This window comes from Haliaeetus albicilla, chromosome 23 (genome assembly GCF_947461875.1).
Source record: "Haliaeetus albicilla chromosome 23, bHalAlb1.1, whole genome shotgun sequence".
NCBI lineage: Eukaryota > Metazoa > Chordata > Aves > Accipitriformes > Accipitridae > Haliaeetus > Haliaeetus albicilla.
In genome coordinates, this window is record NC_091505.1 from 7,507,741 (window position 1) to 7,521,473 (window position 13,733).

At 42.2% G+C, this 13,733-nt stretch overlaps 1 long non-coding RNA gene across 1 annotated transcript in view; it reads right to left on the bottom strand.

Annotated features, from left to right (window-relative positions):
* The window catches only part of LOC138690646 (uncharacterized), a 69,164-nt gene extending 55,642 nt beyond the window's left edge, over nucleotides 1-13,522 (bottom strand). Inside the window, exon 1 of the long non-coding RNA XR_011329403.1 lies at nucleotides 13,442-13,522. This is a non-coding gene — a long non-coding RNA (uncharacterized lncRNA). The remainder of the gene's footprint in view (nucleotides 1-13,441) is intronic.
* Nucleotides 13,523-13,733: the final 211 nt, after the last annotated feature.

Consider the following 13,733-nt stretch of genomic DNA (forward strand, 5'->3'; position numbering starts at 1 on the left):
TCAAATCTAGACTCTCATCTCTTTATCAGTGGCAGGTACTGTTGTCAAAGTAAATGTAAATGAACCATCACGATAATCCATGGAGCAAAGAGCAGACTAGAAGGCTCAAATCATCCAGCTATTTGAATTTCTGTTGTAATGGCTTGCACTGCAGCTCCTAAGCAGACCTTATGTAATCTGTAAGTTTCCTATTAATCTTCAAAAAATTCTAATTTTACACAGTAATAGTGTAAAGTCAGTTAAACACAAGAATGATTTTATAGGTTTCCAGAGAGCTGATGTCATTTTGGAACAGTGTACTCCATTTATGCATTATGTCTGGAAAAAAAAAAAAAAAAAAAAAACAGTCAGATACAAATCACAAAGAAACATAGTGAGTGTTTTATGAGTTCATAAATCTAAGGCTACGGATATGCAGGGACCAAAATTTGAATCTTTAAGCACCATAATTTATGGACGCAAAAAGATTCATTTTAACTTTACAGTATTTAGAATATGAGCAAAATATGCTGCAGCAGAAGTAAATATATGATGCACTGAAATAGCACTAACTAAGAATATTTTATTATTGTTGCTCCATTGCACAAGTTCAAAGGCAGTGATCTAAGCATGTAACAGTGCACATCAATAAGAGAAGCTGGGAGAACAGACACATAGCACATGTGCAGTGCCTAACATATGCTCTGGTTTGGCTGATCATTACATAAGTGTTTTTTTCTCCCCCCTTTTCTTCTCCATCAAGAAGGATCAGGAAGAACAAATGCACAAGAAAGGGTCCTGATTTGCAGCTCGTGAAATGCAGTGTTATATTCTTCATAACTGTACATTCCTCTGCTGCCTATCAACACAGGTGCTGCTCAAATGCATAATGGCAGAAGTTTAATCAGCATTCATCCACAGCCAGGAAGCATATAAGCAGAGCAGCAAAGCTAATGTGCTTTAAAAAAAAAAATATTAAAAAGGTACAACCTAGACACAATTTTTTTTTAACCCAAATTTTATCCCTGCTGCCCAGCTACATCTGTCTGTTCTGCAGCAAAGCATCTTTGTGCGCCAGCTATGTCAGCCATGCTTCAGTGGGGCAAAAAAAGTACCTTCTGTTTAAAAAAAGAGGACATAGGAGTAATCTTAACAGGCAAAATTTAACACTACATTGCCCACCAGCTTCTGGGATGACATGTATGATTACGCACTTGGAAATCTGGTGAATTAGAGGTATTAGAATCAGGTGTTAGAGGCACTTGAGACATGGCCACATCACACACGTCCCCCCACACACCCATACGCACCAAGAAAAGGCACCACCAGTGGTTTGGTGTCAGTTTAGAGGAGATTCACACTACGGCCAGAACACAGAGCCGCTTCCTGGCACAAATATTGCAGATCCATGGTTAAACTGAGCAAAAGCACACACCTAACATGAAGATGTAACAGTCACAGAAAGTTCTCGGTGCATCAGGCGGATGCTTAGCTGCTCTGCTGAGTGCAGTTTAAACCCTAAGCCAGTTTCAAATGTGAAGACACTGAGAACCCAGAAGACATGGTCAAAGCCTCACCAGGCACCAGAGCAGCAATCAACACTGTACAGCCCTCGCCTTTGCCCCAAGCCCATCTTACTCTTTACAAATGCTGATACTTCCTCATCAGCTTACTTTGAGGATAGATCAAAAATAAATAATGTGTAATCACAGAATCCATCGATCAGAACCCATCCTTATTCAGCACTGCACTGCTCAGACTCAGCAACACGCTCTACCCAGGCATAGCTACAGGTCTTCTGGGTCTGAACCGAGCTCCACCAAAACACATGGAAACATTCTTCCTATGGATCAACAAGCTGAAGCACAAGGTGTTCTCGCAAGCAGGTGTTATATCCATTTTGTGAATAAGCAAAGCGAGACACAGATGAGTTCACGCTCATCTCTCACCTCCATGGTATCTCAAGAAGCACTTTCAGCCTTGACTCCCAGCTGCTTGCTCTGGCCTTCCAGTGCAATAAAGTACAAGCGCAAAGTCATTTTCAAGTAAAGCAAAACACAGGGTAGACACATGGCAGTCCTTAGCTGGGACCAATTAGCAAAGGCCCAGTAGCTCTGTAATGATCGGGGTTGTGCCGCAACTGGTAATCCTCCCTTTAAACAGAAAGTCATAGATATGATCTGGATAATTTCAGCTGTTTCCTTCCTATTTCCCATCCTTTCATCTTTCTCCCACACAGACACCCACATTGCTGCTATTTTTGCTCAGTTTTAAGGGGTCATTCACATTTTCCTTACTATCACTTTCCTTGCAATACCTAATTAACAATACTTAGACAGTAATAGCAGCTTTTATAGAAGAAAGCTTTCCATCAGTAGATCACCAAGCTTCGAACAGCAGTCTGCATCACCCCCTGTTTAGAGATGACGAAACAGATCCAGGAGAATTAAAGTGACTCACGCACCATCCAACAAACTAATAGCAAGACTAGATATAAAAACCTGGTATTCCCAGTGCCCCATGTACTGTTTTCTCAGGCTGCTCTCCCAGTAAAGTTCTTGCTTTCTGTTCTCACAAATTAGTCTATCATCAGGATGCAATAAAGACCTTTCTCTACAATTCAAACCTGTTCCAGTCACTGCTGTTGTATGCTCTGGCCCAGGCCTCCACTAAGTTTGAAAAAGCAATTCCTACAAAAAGTTTAAGAGCTAGTTTAGGACTGAAAACAAAGATGTAATATGGAGCAAATGCTAAAATAAACTACAGCTAGGATCTTAAGAGAAAACACACACACAAAAAAATAAGCTTAAGGTGAAAGAAAATGTACTTATATATTACAAATACCAATATATACAGTTATAAATGTGATATATTTTAGCATCTGCCCAGTGAAGTGGGGCGTCAAACATTAACAACTGCCTTTACTATTTCAAGTGCAATCTTGCTTTCAGGAGCAACATGTTACAGAAATTTTGTGCAGCACATTCAAAACTACTGTAGTTAAAATAAATTACATGTTTGGATTCAATTATCAGACCCTGATGAGTCATAGCCTTCATTTGGCATTTATTTAGGAAAAAAAATCTTGGAAGCCTCTAGCGCCACAAAGAAAATTCAAAGGGAGGGTGAATTCAAGCATTTGAAAAAAATGAGAGGTTCATTAATCAGCAGGTTTAACCTCCCAACGGCAGGAAAAAAATTTATTGCTTGTCTCAGGCATCCTTCAATCTGACCTGCAAAGCAAGCAAATTTAAAGTAACATCCAGTACCTTACTGAGGCTCACAGGCTGTGAGCCAAAACAGTCTCCATTATTTGCATTTCCCACACACATATAGACAAGTGTCTTAACCACATCAAGGTCATTCAATACCAAGACCATTAAATTAAGTTTTCCTCTAAAATGAGGCCTCATTATCAAGACTAATTAAAGGATGACAAAGCCTTCTGAACACTTCCAATTCTCTGCAAAGGCTTATTCATGACTAGAGCATTCTTTAGAAATGAAGTTGATTAAAATTATTAAAAGCTATTTTAGTCTCTGTGTTAAAGGTCTCCTCACTATCAACACTAGAATCATACAAAACTGCTACAACGTGTGATTTTTTTTTTTCCTTCTATTTGCACTTTCACCACATGCTCTTCTGGACTCACAAGCTCCCTGTTTTTGGCAATTATCCATCAATGTCTGGAAATCACAGTATATGGGGAAAAAAGGCATGATCCAATGCTCCACTTTCCCACAGGAATATTGGTTCCACAGGGCAGACTGTACCACTTACAGGAGCTTATTCCTGCCATTAGCATTTTAGATTTCTGGTTCAGATATGATGTCAAAAACTTGAGTGGTTCTCAGTGCTAAAACAGAAACAAGCGCATTTCTTAGTGGCTCATACGGTTAGTATTACCTAGAGAGCACCAGACACAAAAGCAATGCTTTGTGAACTCATCCAGGATCTGGATCTCCATTCCAAAGTGCCCGATAAAGTTAGCAGAGGAGCACAGATAATGGAAGAATATAAAAAGGCTTGTACTCCTCTCCAGAGAGACCTCTGCAGGTCTTAGACCTCAGGAAGAAGTTCCCGATATCCTATCTGCTGTCTCTATGTGGAATAGAAACTGTTCCCCTTCCTCCTCTTATCCATGGCTTTAGGTAAAGAAATGTCTCCCATGAGCTTCCCCTTCTCCTCTGACTCTCCCTTCCACCCTTTACACACAATGCAGAGATTTGCATCGTGTGTTTGAAATGAGATTGAGACCCTTAGACTGTAAAATCGTTTTCAAGATGCAAAGGGCTAAGAAACTGTGATACTTAGGTAAGCACTCAAAGTCTTATGAGTTTCTTCTTTTTCAGAGCAAGAATGGATTATGTTGAGTGAGAAGCTGCTTCTGGTGCCATTGCAATTAACAAAGAACCTACAAAATCCCATTTGCCTGAACACGGCAAACAAGAATAGCCAGGAACCTCCTAGCTCAGTCATCTCGCTCAGTCTTTGCCACAAGCCCCACGCCCCGGAGAAGTTCTACCTCTACCTCCTCCCAGGGCTATGTTCACCACTCTGACCTTCCTCATCATTAGCTTTACCCACACAGGCAGAACTCAATCCCCAGACTGCTGCCATCAGTCCTCTCAGTCTAATTTAATTAGCCTTGCTATATGTGTCCCCAGGCCTAAAACAGCACCTTCCTACCATTTCCACCATCACATGTAGGGTGAAATGGCCTCATCCATTCAGGCTGAAGCAGGAAGGGCTATCACGTCCATTTGCTTTAACCAGGTCTTTGAGAAGTGGCTACCATTAATGCCTTCTTCCCACAGACCAGGTGTTATTGCCAGCAGGACTATTGCTTATTGCTTCTCAGCAGGAAACACAGGTGAAACATCCACGTAGCTCACAAGAGCATTTCCAGGCTATGCGCATAGGGAAGCTGAAAGCAGCTGAAAAAATCTTGCAAGACAACCAATAATAAAAGATTTCATGCTGCATTTCTCAGACCCATGCCGAGCGGATGGATGTGGTCTGTTTTCCATAATTAGATGCTCCCATTGCCTGATAAAGAACCCAGGGATAAATCAATTTAATACTTGGAAATTACAGTTTTCACAAGAAATTGCCTCAACAGAGTAATAGCAATGGGGTTCTTAAGTACTGAACCTGCCAGCAAGCAGGGAAAATGCTGGAGAAAGGAAGCTAATCCAGAGCAGCAGGCACAGGGATATTAAAGAACAGCATGCCCAGACCTTTGTAAGGCACACAGACTGTGGTGACTCTTTAGAAAAAGGTGCAAAGCTTCTAAAAAGAGATTTTCTTTTTTTCACTTGTTCTCCTTGAAGGGAGGTGGTCCCAAGAATGAAAAGAGACTTCTTATGGTTCTGAAGAATGTAGGAAAAACCTATGTAACTCCGGACCACCTTCTAGCATGTGGAAATTAAATTAGTAAGTTTGCCACCCAGAATACTTTTCATACAATGCACATCGCTGGAACAAATTCCTTTACTTCATCTTTTTCTTTTCTTCTGCTCTGCTGGGTCTCTCCCAAACTCACATAAACCTTTCTGCCTGTCCCTAGGCTTTAATTCTTTTGATGAACTTCTATCTTTTTGCCTAATGCTGACCTGTCTTTCCCCCTTGGAGAAAAACATCCCATAGAGATAAATTATAAAGAAAAAAGAAAGGATAGTAATGGGTTGTCACCATAAAAATGTATTTACCTCGTTCTCCATGCTCTACATCAAAAAGTCACTCAAAATCCAAGTCATCAATCATTTCTCCATTATTGCAAAACATATTATAATCCACTTGTATGTTTTGGCAATTTTAAAATTAAAACTACATTGTCAAGACATTTTTATAGCTTTTAGGGGGTTTTTTATATATATATTTATTTTTTTTACTCGTGTTCTAATAGCCTCTCACTAGGCTTGAAAAGCAAACATCTTTCCCTATTGATTCTGTTCCTTCCCTTTGGCAAACATTGATTTCTCCTCCGCCCCCCCCCCCCCCCCCGAGTTATAAATAAATCAAAAATTAACATGTCTGTTCTGTTTCATGACAAGTTTCTCGGTATCAGTTAGGGCCCCCTCTCGGCTTGCCAAAGACTTCATCATTCATGATTCAGCACTTTACAGTGCCAACCACAATAAAGGGTGACAAAGCACCCTTTACAAAGCTACTTTTGCTACAAAGACTGAAGAAAGCAACCATCTGAGATGGTACCATAAAAAAATATTAACTAGTGTTTGCTTCAGTTAAAAATCTGATTGTCTAAAGGACAAAGAAGTCTTTTTAAAAAATCTATGTGAGCTCCCAAGAAGTAGCAATACAACCTAGGAGAGCAGTACACCACCTGGTTTGCCAAGCCTTACTTGACACTGTTCCATGATCTTAAACATTAAGACTGATTTAATCATGTTCTTATGCTTAAGGATATGGAAGCGTCACACTGATCTCTTGACTGCTGTATGTGGAACAGAAGGAACGCATTGAACAGAAGTGTGTACATATTCGTATATGTACATAGTTATGCTAGGGTCAAGTCCCTACCTCTAAAGTGATTGCAGCTACCCAGTGCTGTGGTCATCTGAATAAACCCCAGGACATTATAAGAAAACAACCCCATGATGCTTGTCCTTGCTGTGGTTGCCCACCAGAAACAGCAGACGACTTTGGACAAGAAGAAAGGGTCAAACTAAAACTCCTGGAGTTCCTCTTCTGTCATCCACTAGTTTGCCACCATTTGTTTTCTACCTTTGTTAAGCAACTTGCTTTCTGGTTACATAGGGATCTGCACTACTTTGACATTGTGAGGATACAGCTAACAAGTGAAGGCTGCGATCAAATTGCCCAGGTATTTCTGAACACTGAAAAGGCAGCAGAAATTCCCTACAAAAAAGCAAGATGTTGTTTCATCATCAGTTGAATGCAATCTTTTAGACACCCAAGGAATGCAGGCAGATAAGACTTGGAAGAAAAGGAGTAAGAAAAGAAAGAGGACATTTATGACAAGCAAGAAAAGGTCTCTCCAAAATATGTCAGGAGGTAAAGGATGCTCTTTACCACACATGACAGCAATGATTTCCCCTAAAAGAGGCTGGGGGTGCAGTTCTTGAAAAGAGTAATTATATACTGAACATCTGAAGAGATCCCCATGGAAGTCGGAGTGGGGGAGGATCACAGCCAACAGAGCGGGTGTGAATTTACCATGAGCAACCATCAGAGGTGGTCTCCTTTGGAAGCATTCATACAGACAGGTGGCAACTGTTGAAAATAAACCAGCACACTCTGGTTTACACAGGTACACAGACAGGCTAAGTCAAGCGCAGGGCAATGCAGCGTAGGAGAGGAGCTGGAAGACTGCCAGGAAGAAGGACAAGGGGAAAAAAATAGGAGTTAGGAATAAGATAACAAAACTTTCCAAAGAGGGAGTTCCTCTTGTTCCAAAGCAGATTGCTTACCGTGACCTAAGGCACCAGATAACTGCTTAAAAATAAGTTGCGTGCAGACACAGGGCAGTTCTGCTGACGATGCCAATATGACACACTCTCACTCAATCTGAGGTGCTAAAGCTGTCCCACTTTGCAGGCAATAATTAGATATTCGTTGGGACAATGAGACAGAGTGAGCATTGCTGCAGAAGGTGCTGTATTAGCAAGTGGGGGAAAAGCCTGAGCTTTATACACGAGCTGGGCTGAGATAGACTGTCACAGACTAAGAGGTAAGTCAGGTTCCTAACTACGCAGCAGTGTCAAGACCTCAGGACTTCTGGCCCTGCCAGGAGGAAAGCAGAAACTAAGAGCCAAAGGGATTTCTTCACCCAAGGAAACACTGCTACTGCCACAGTTAGGCAGGAGCTGGGCAGGGATTTTAAAGCGCTGAATTCTGGAGTTGAGTGCCTAATGCAGCACTTTGATGCCCAAATCTCTTCACAGTTCTAGGTGTTTAGGAGAGACTGACTCCATGTACTTCCAGGTTAAAGTTAAAGCCCACAGAGATCACAGGATGTGTCCATCCGTCACTTTTAAACACAGGGATGAACTTTATCTGTTACAACCTCAAACAACAGCCAGAATCCTGCTAGAAATCCACCAAGACAGACTCACTCTATCTACCATCTCCCTCAAACTGTTTGTGGCTTGGTTCAATATGGGAAACAGATCGCATCCATCTGCAATTATCTGTAACTGTGTAAAAAGTACTGTTCTCACCTGGCTGAGCACAAAGCAATGATAATTCAAGGGGGGGGGGGGGGGGGGGGGGAAGTGTTTTCACTGGCCACTGCATGAAACAATTTCTTTATCTTGAATAAACATGGTGCCAGACTGCCAAAGCATGTCTGCCAGGGAGCCCAGAGTCCTTTCAGAAGATATTAGAAAGGCACTCCAAGATGTTTATACAACACTTCACGCTGTCTTGAGGTAAGAAACTCAAAGCCAATAGTAATGCTTTTCATATGATGAACAGAAGAAAAACACCAAAAAACAAATTGCTAGAGGGAGTAAAAACAGTGCCAGCATCACTGGTCACTAGCTTGCCTGCTGTTAAAGAAGACATACTTGCGCATTTTTTGCTGCACTTTCTCTCTCCCTGGGATTTCAGAGCATTTCACCCCCTAGGGCAGCTAGGATTTTGAGATGTTTTACATCAATATTTTCAGATTTTATTTTTTATTTCTTAGCTGCTCTTTCACCAAAACTAATATGCTTTTCATCACCCACAGCAGCTCAGCTAGCAAATTCTTCACATAAGTAACTGCTGACAGGTATCACTGAGAAGCCAAGGAAGAAAACAAAGGTATGGGGAAAATGGGCTTGAAGTAAGAAGTATTAGACAAATATACTAAAGGCTTTTGAAAAAAAAGCCAACTAAACAGTAGTTTGTGGCCTTCACTTTAGACACGGAGGATAAACAGTGCTCAATTAACGCCCCAATATTTCAGCAAATCAAAGATCTTCCTCATAAAACAACATGGCAGGTTTTACAGACTGTCAGTCCACAGGACAAAGTTCCACTTCTTGTACACACACAAAAGTCCACTGCCTTTCCAACTACCTTTCAAATTCACAGCAAGCATGTCCTTAACTCTGAGTGGTTACACTGTGAGTGGAAGTGCTGAAATGAAAGGATTGTACAAGGAATAAAGACACTCAAGTAGATGTTTGGAAAGATGAGCAGAGCAGCCATGGTAAAAAGGAACAGCAAAGCATAAGATGAGCTGGGTATCAGGGCAGACTCTGATCTTGAGTCCCTCGACACATACATTCCCCAAGAAATGCCTCCTTTGGAATTGCTCAGCATTGACTGCAAAGACCACATAATCTTTCTCTAAATTACGACAAGGGGGTTGGAGCTTTATGTGAAAGCACAGTCCTCATGCATGTGTGTCTCTGCCTCTGCCACCATCACATGTAAACCTATTTGTTGATAGCAATCCACCTGGACAGAGGTGTTCAAGATTACTAAATCCCTCAAATTTCATGAAAGATAGACGATCCAATAGAGGAAAAAGATGTTATGGTGAATAGAGAGGGTAAGACATCAGTGTGACCTCAGCCCTTATTAATCATTAAGAAACCTTCATGCAAAAAGACTCGTTTTTGAGTGCCCTACTTGCAGAGAAAGCATCTCTCAAACTTTGCAGTTAATAGACATGAGAAATTCCACCTCTTTTTCACACTTTTTTATGCTGCTATGAATCCTCCAGAGCTCAGTCTTAGTTATAAACTCAGTTAAAGCTCTTCCCATGACCAAAATATTCTCTATTCCCAATTCATTCCCACTTTTTGTGAATTCTCTGATGTCTTATAAGGCTCTACCTTGCTGCTGTAGCTTTGGAATAATTTAGTTAAAAAGCCAATCAACCATGAGACACAAAGCCATAGGAAATGAGTTTTCATTAGTTCTGCTAGTCACAAAAGTACTTGTTTATTATTACAGAAGCAGCTGGAATATATTTGGTTTCTGCACAATGTCTCTCAAATTTTACTCTCAAAACCAAGAACAGCTGGGACATAAGATTACTGACAGTTGCCTGTAACATTATTAAAAAAAGAATAGCACCACAAGATAAAGCCCCAATCTGTCGAGGAAGAGCACACTAGGGTAAGGCAAGAAATCTGCCAAAAAAGCAGGCTGTATTTTTGCAATCTTTACTGGCAATCTAGAAAAAGAAATAAAGACATGTTAATGAAAGCAGGCAGGTGATGAGAGCCAGGGGCATGCTGTCAACAACAGAAAAATCCAGAGGAATCTAACAGCAGAGCAAGGAAAATGCTGTGAGAACATGTCCCAAGTTATCACTCACATCTTAAAAGTGAACTCCCTTTAACCCGGCTCTCCACAATGTGGATGTTAGATGGTTGAGCTTTGCATGCGAGACTACTTGTCTACACTCTACTATCCATATCTGAAGCAGTCTGTTCTACAGTACAGCATAATACAATGAGATAAAAGAGCTTTCCAGCCCCCTTCCATAAGCCTGATGCATCTGCAATTTAACCAGGGCAGAGGGCAAGCAGTAGCAAAAACTATTACCAGACAGTCAAAAATTGGCTCTGCAAGAACAAGTAAAGTCAATACAGAAAAATAGCTCATCAAGGGCCAGAGACAGACTGCATGACCGGTCTTTAAATAGTCTCTTTAGAGAGGAGGAGGATCCACTGCAAAGGCACCAGTCAGGACTTGCTTAATGCCCTGCTCCAACACAGATCTCTGCAAAGCACTGAACAAGTCATCTCAGCACATAGTCTTCTATTAGATACAGACATCTAACTCCCTTTCAAGTCAACTGAAATGAAGGAGTTTAGTACTTCCAAAGCTGTCTCTGTGTTCAGATCCTCATCTGTGAAAGGGTCAGAGACTGCAGAAAGGACCAAGACATTCAGACTGACAACAAGAGATGGCCAGGGCTCACTGTACACTTGGGGCTCTGAGGTTTGGTGGAATGCTACTGTACATAAGCAACCTTGCAAGGAGAAAAGTGATCCTGCTGTTTCACTAGGGAAGATGTCTGCATTTTGAAATTCAGATCTGCGACGTTCCATCTTCAGGGAGATCATGCTTCTAGCAGTGGAAACTAGCCATGTAAGAGAGATGAGATTATTACAGCTCGGATTTTTTTCCTAAGGGATCTAAACATATGTCACAACCCAAGGTGGCTACAAAAGGCTAACTGAAAAAAGCCAAGTCTAAAGGGAACCACTTAGCAGTGATGAAATCTGTCAGGTAATATCATTGCTGTCATGTACAGTAATAACCAACATGATCTAAATATCCTGAGGACAAACTAGGTGACTGCTACTCAGCCAAACCTGAACTTCAGCAAGGACACCACTAGCAAGGAAATCAGAATCATAGAATATCTCAAGTTGGAAGGGACCCATAAGGATCATCAAGTCGAACTCCCTGCTCCTCGCAGGACTACCTCAATCTAAACCATATGACTAAGTGTCATCCAGCTGCTCTCTGAACTTTGGCAGGCTGGGTGCCATGACCACTTCCCTGGGGAACCTGTTCCAGTGACCCACCACCCTCTCGGCAAAGAACCTTTTCCTAGTGTCCAATCTGAACTTCCCCTGGTGCAGCTTCATTCCATTTTCTTGTGTCCTCTCTCTGGTGACCAGAGAGAGGAGATCAGTACCTCCTCCTCCTCCTCTGCCCCCCTGAGGAAGCTGTAGACTGTGATGAGGTCGCCCCTCAGCCTTCTCTTCTCTTTGCCGTTCCTCAGAAATCTTGCCCTTGAGGCCTTTCACCATCTTGGTCTCCCTCCTCTGGACACACTCTAATACTTTGATGTCCTTCTTATATTGAGGTGCCCAAAACTGCACACAATACTCAAGGTGGGACCGCACCAGTTAGGTGTAGAGTGGGACAATCTCTTCCCTCGACCGGCTACCTATGCTGTGCTTGACGTACCCCGGGACGCAGCCTGCCCTTCTGGCTGCCAGGGCACGCTGTTGACTCACATTCAACTTGCCATCAACCCAATCCCCCAGACCTCTTTCCGTGGGGCTGCTCTCCAGTCTCTAGTCCCCCAACTTGTATGTATAAGTATATATCCATGTATAACCAGGATTACCCCATGCCAGGTGGAGAATCCTGCACTTGCTCTTGTTAAATTTCACATGGTTGGCGATTGCCCAAGCTCTCTAGCCTATCCAGATCTCTCTGTAAGGCCTCTCTACCCTCAAGGGAGTCCACAGCTCCTCCTAGTTTAGTATCATCAGCAAACTCACTCAATGTACATTTGACTCCTGTGTCCGGATAATTTATAAAAACATTAAAGAGCACTGGCCCTAAAATTGAGCCCTGGGGAACCCCACTGGTGACAGACCACCAGCCTGATGCCACCATCACAGCAAGATGATTCTTCCAGCTCTGGGCCCCATTGAACACATCTTTTGAGAGGCTTTTAGAATTCACCTTCACATCTTTGATCCCATGGTCAAGCTGTATCTCTGTCCCTTGCTTCTGATTCTTACCTCTGACAGCAATGACTCAGTTTGCTTTTATTGGGCAAGTGAGCTGTGCCCAGCTTTACCTGCTCCACAGCACAGCTCCCACCTTAGAGGGGATGGGGACAGGACAGATCAGAGAGCAAAGAAATTGGCATCAGTAGGCAGTGGAGTATTACAGCTAAGTCCACGTGAAGGCGGTGGGAACGTGGAGGGAAGCACACCATATAGCTTCCTGGAGCTTCAACTTCTCTCCCTAGCCACAGAAAATAGGCAGAAACACCTATATGTTCATTGTTTGGTGGGATTTGGGGAGGTTGTTTAAGAAAAGTGAGGCTACCACATTATATCACATCTTGGTAGAATTCCCTGAACTTAAAAAACAGCCTAGGCAAAAATGTTTATTCTTATTACAACTAGGAAGTACAAGCTACTATTCATCTTCATCCAACAGAAGATAACAGCCACAGTGCTTCAGGAGGGAGGCTGTTTTTCATACTGTTTTCTTCTCTGAACCACAGTGTTGTTTTTCTCTGCCAAAATAGTAGACTAATGAATTATTTTTACAGGCCTATCCTACATTTAAAAAAAAGCAGTAGGGAAAGGAAATGCCTTGGACGATAAACATCTACAGTTCTCCTAAAAACCTGGACAGCCTTGTGTCTATAGAGTCCCAACACCCCATACCTACAAATGAACTTTCTATTCCTGTATCACATGAGACAGAGGAAGCTATTGCTTCCCTTTTACAGATGAGAAATGAAGCAGGGACTTATTCCTAGAGGGACTGGTGAGAGCTCATACCTGAAATGCGTTTTGCTGCAGGGCAGTCTGGCAGGACTATGAAGAGCAGAGAAAAAAAATAAAGCCATCACTTTGAAAAATCCACTGAGCTCACAACAGTGGCATGGAATAACTCAGCAAGCCTGGGGACAGCAGGCAGAACGAGGCAGACCTGAAAAAAGAAGAACTAGGAGGGACAGCGGTTAGGACCGGGAACAGCTAAAACTTACAGATCCAGATTTTTGGACTTGTACAGAACAGCAGCACTGGTTTTGCACAGAACTTAAAGCATCTCCTGCACCATGTTCCACAATCTTCAGAAAAAAGGATTGGCCAAATCTTCCTACCACTAAGTCATTCCTTCCACTACTAGTCACAGCCCTTGCCTCACCAGGAGTTGAAGCATCAGAAATTAAGGCTAGAAGCCTCTCTCATGCATTTAACTTGTCTTAAGACAGGAAAAGGATTCTGGACAGTAAAGCAGGGATTCCTTTTACTGTCAATAAGCCATATACCCTCCAT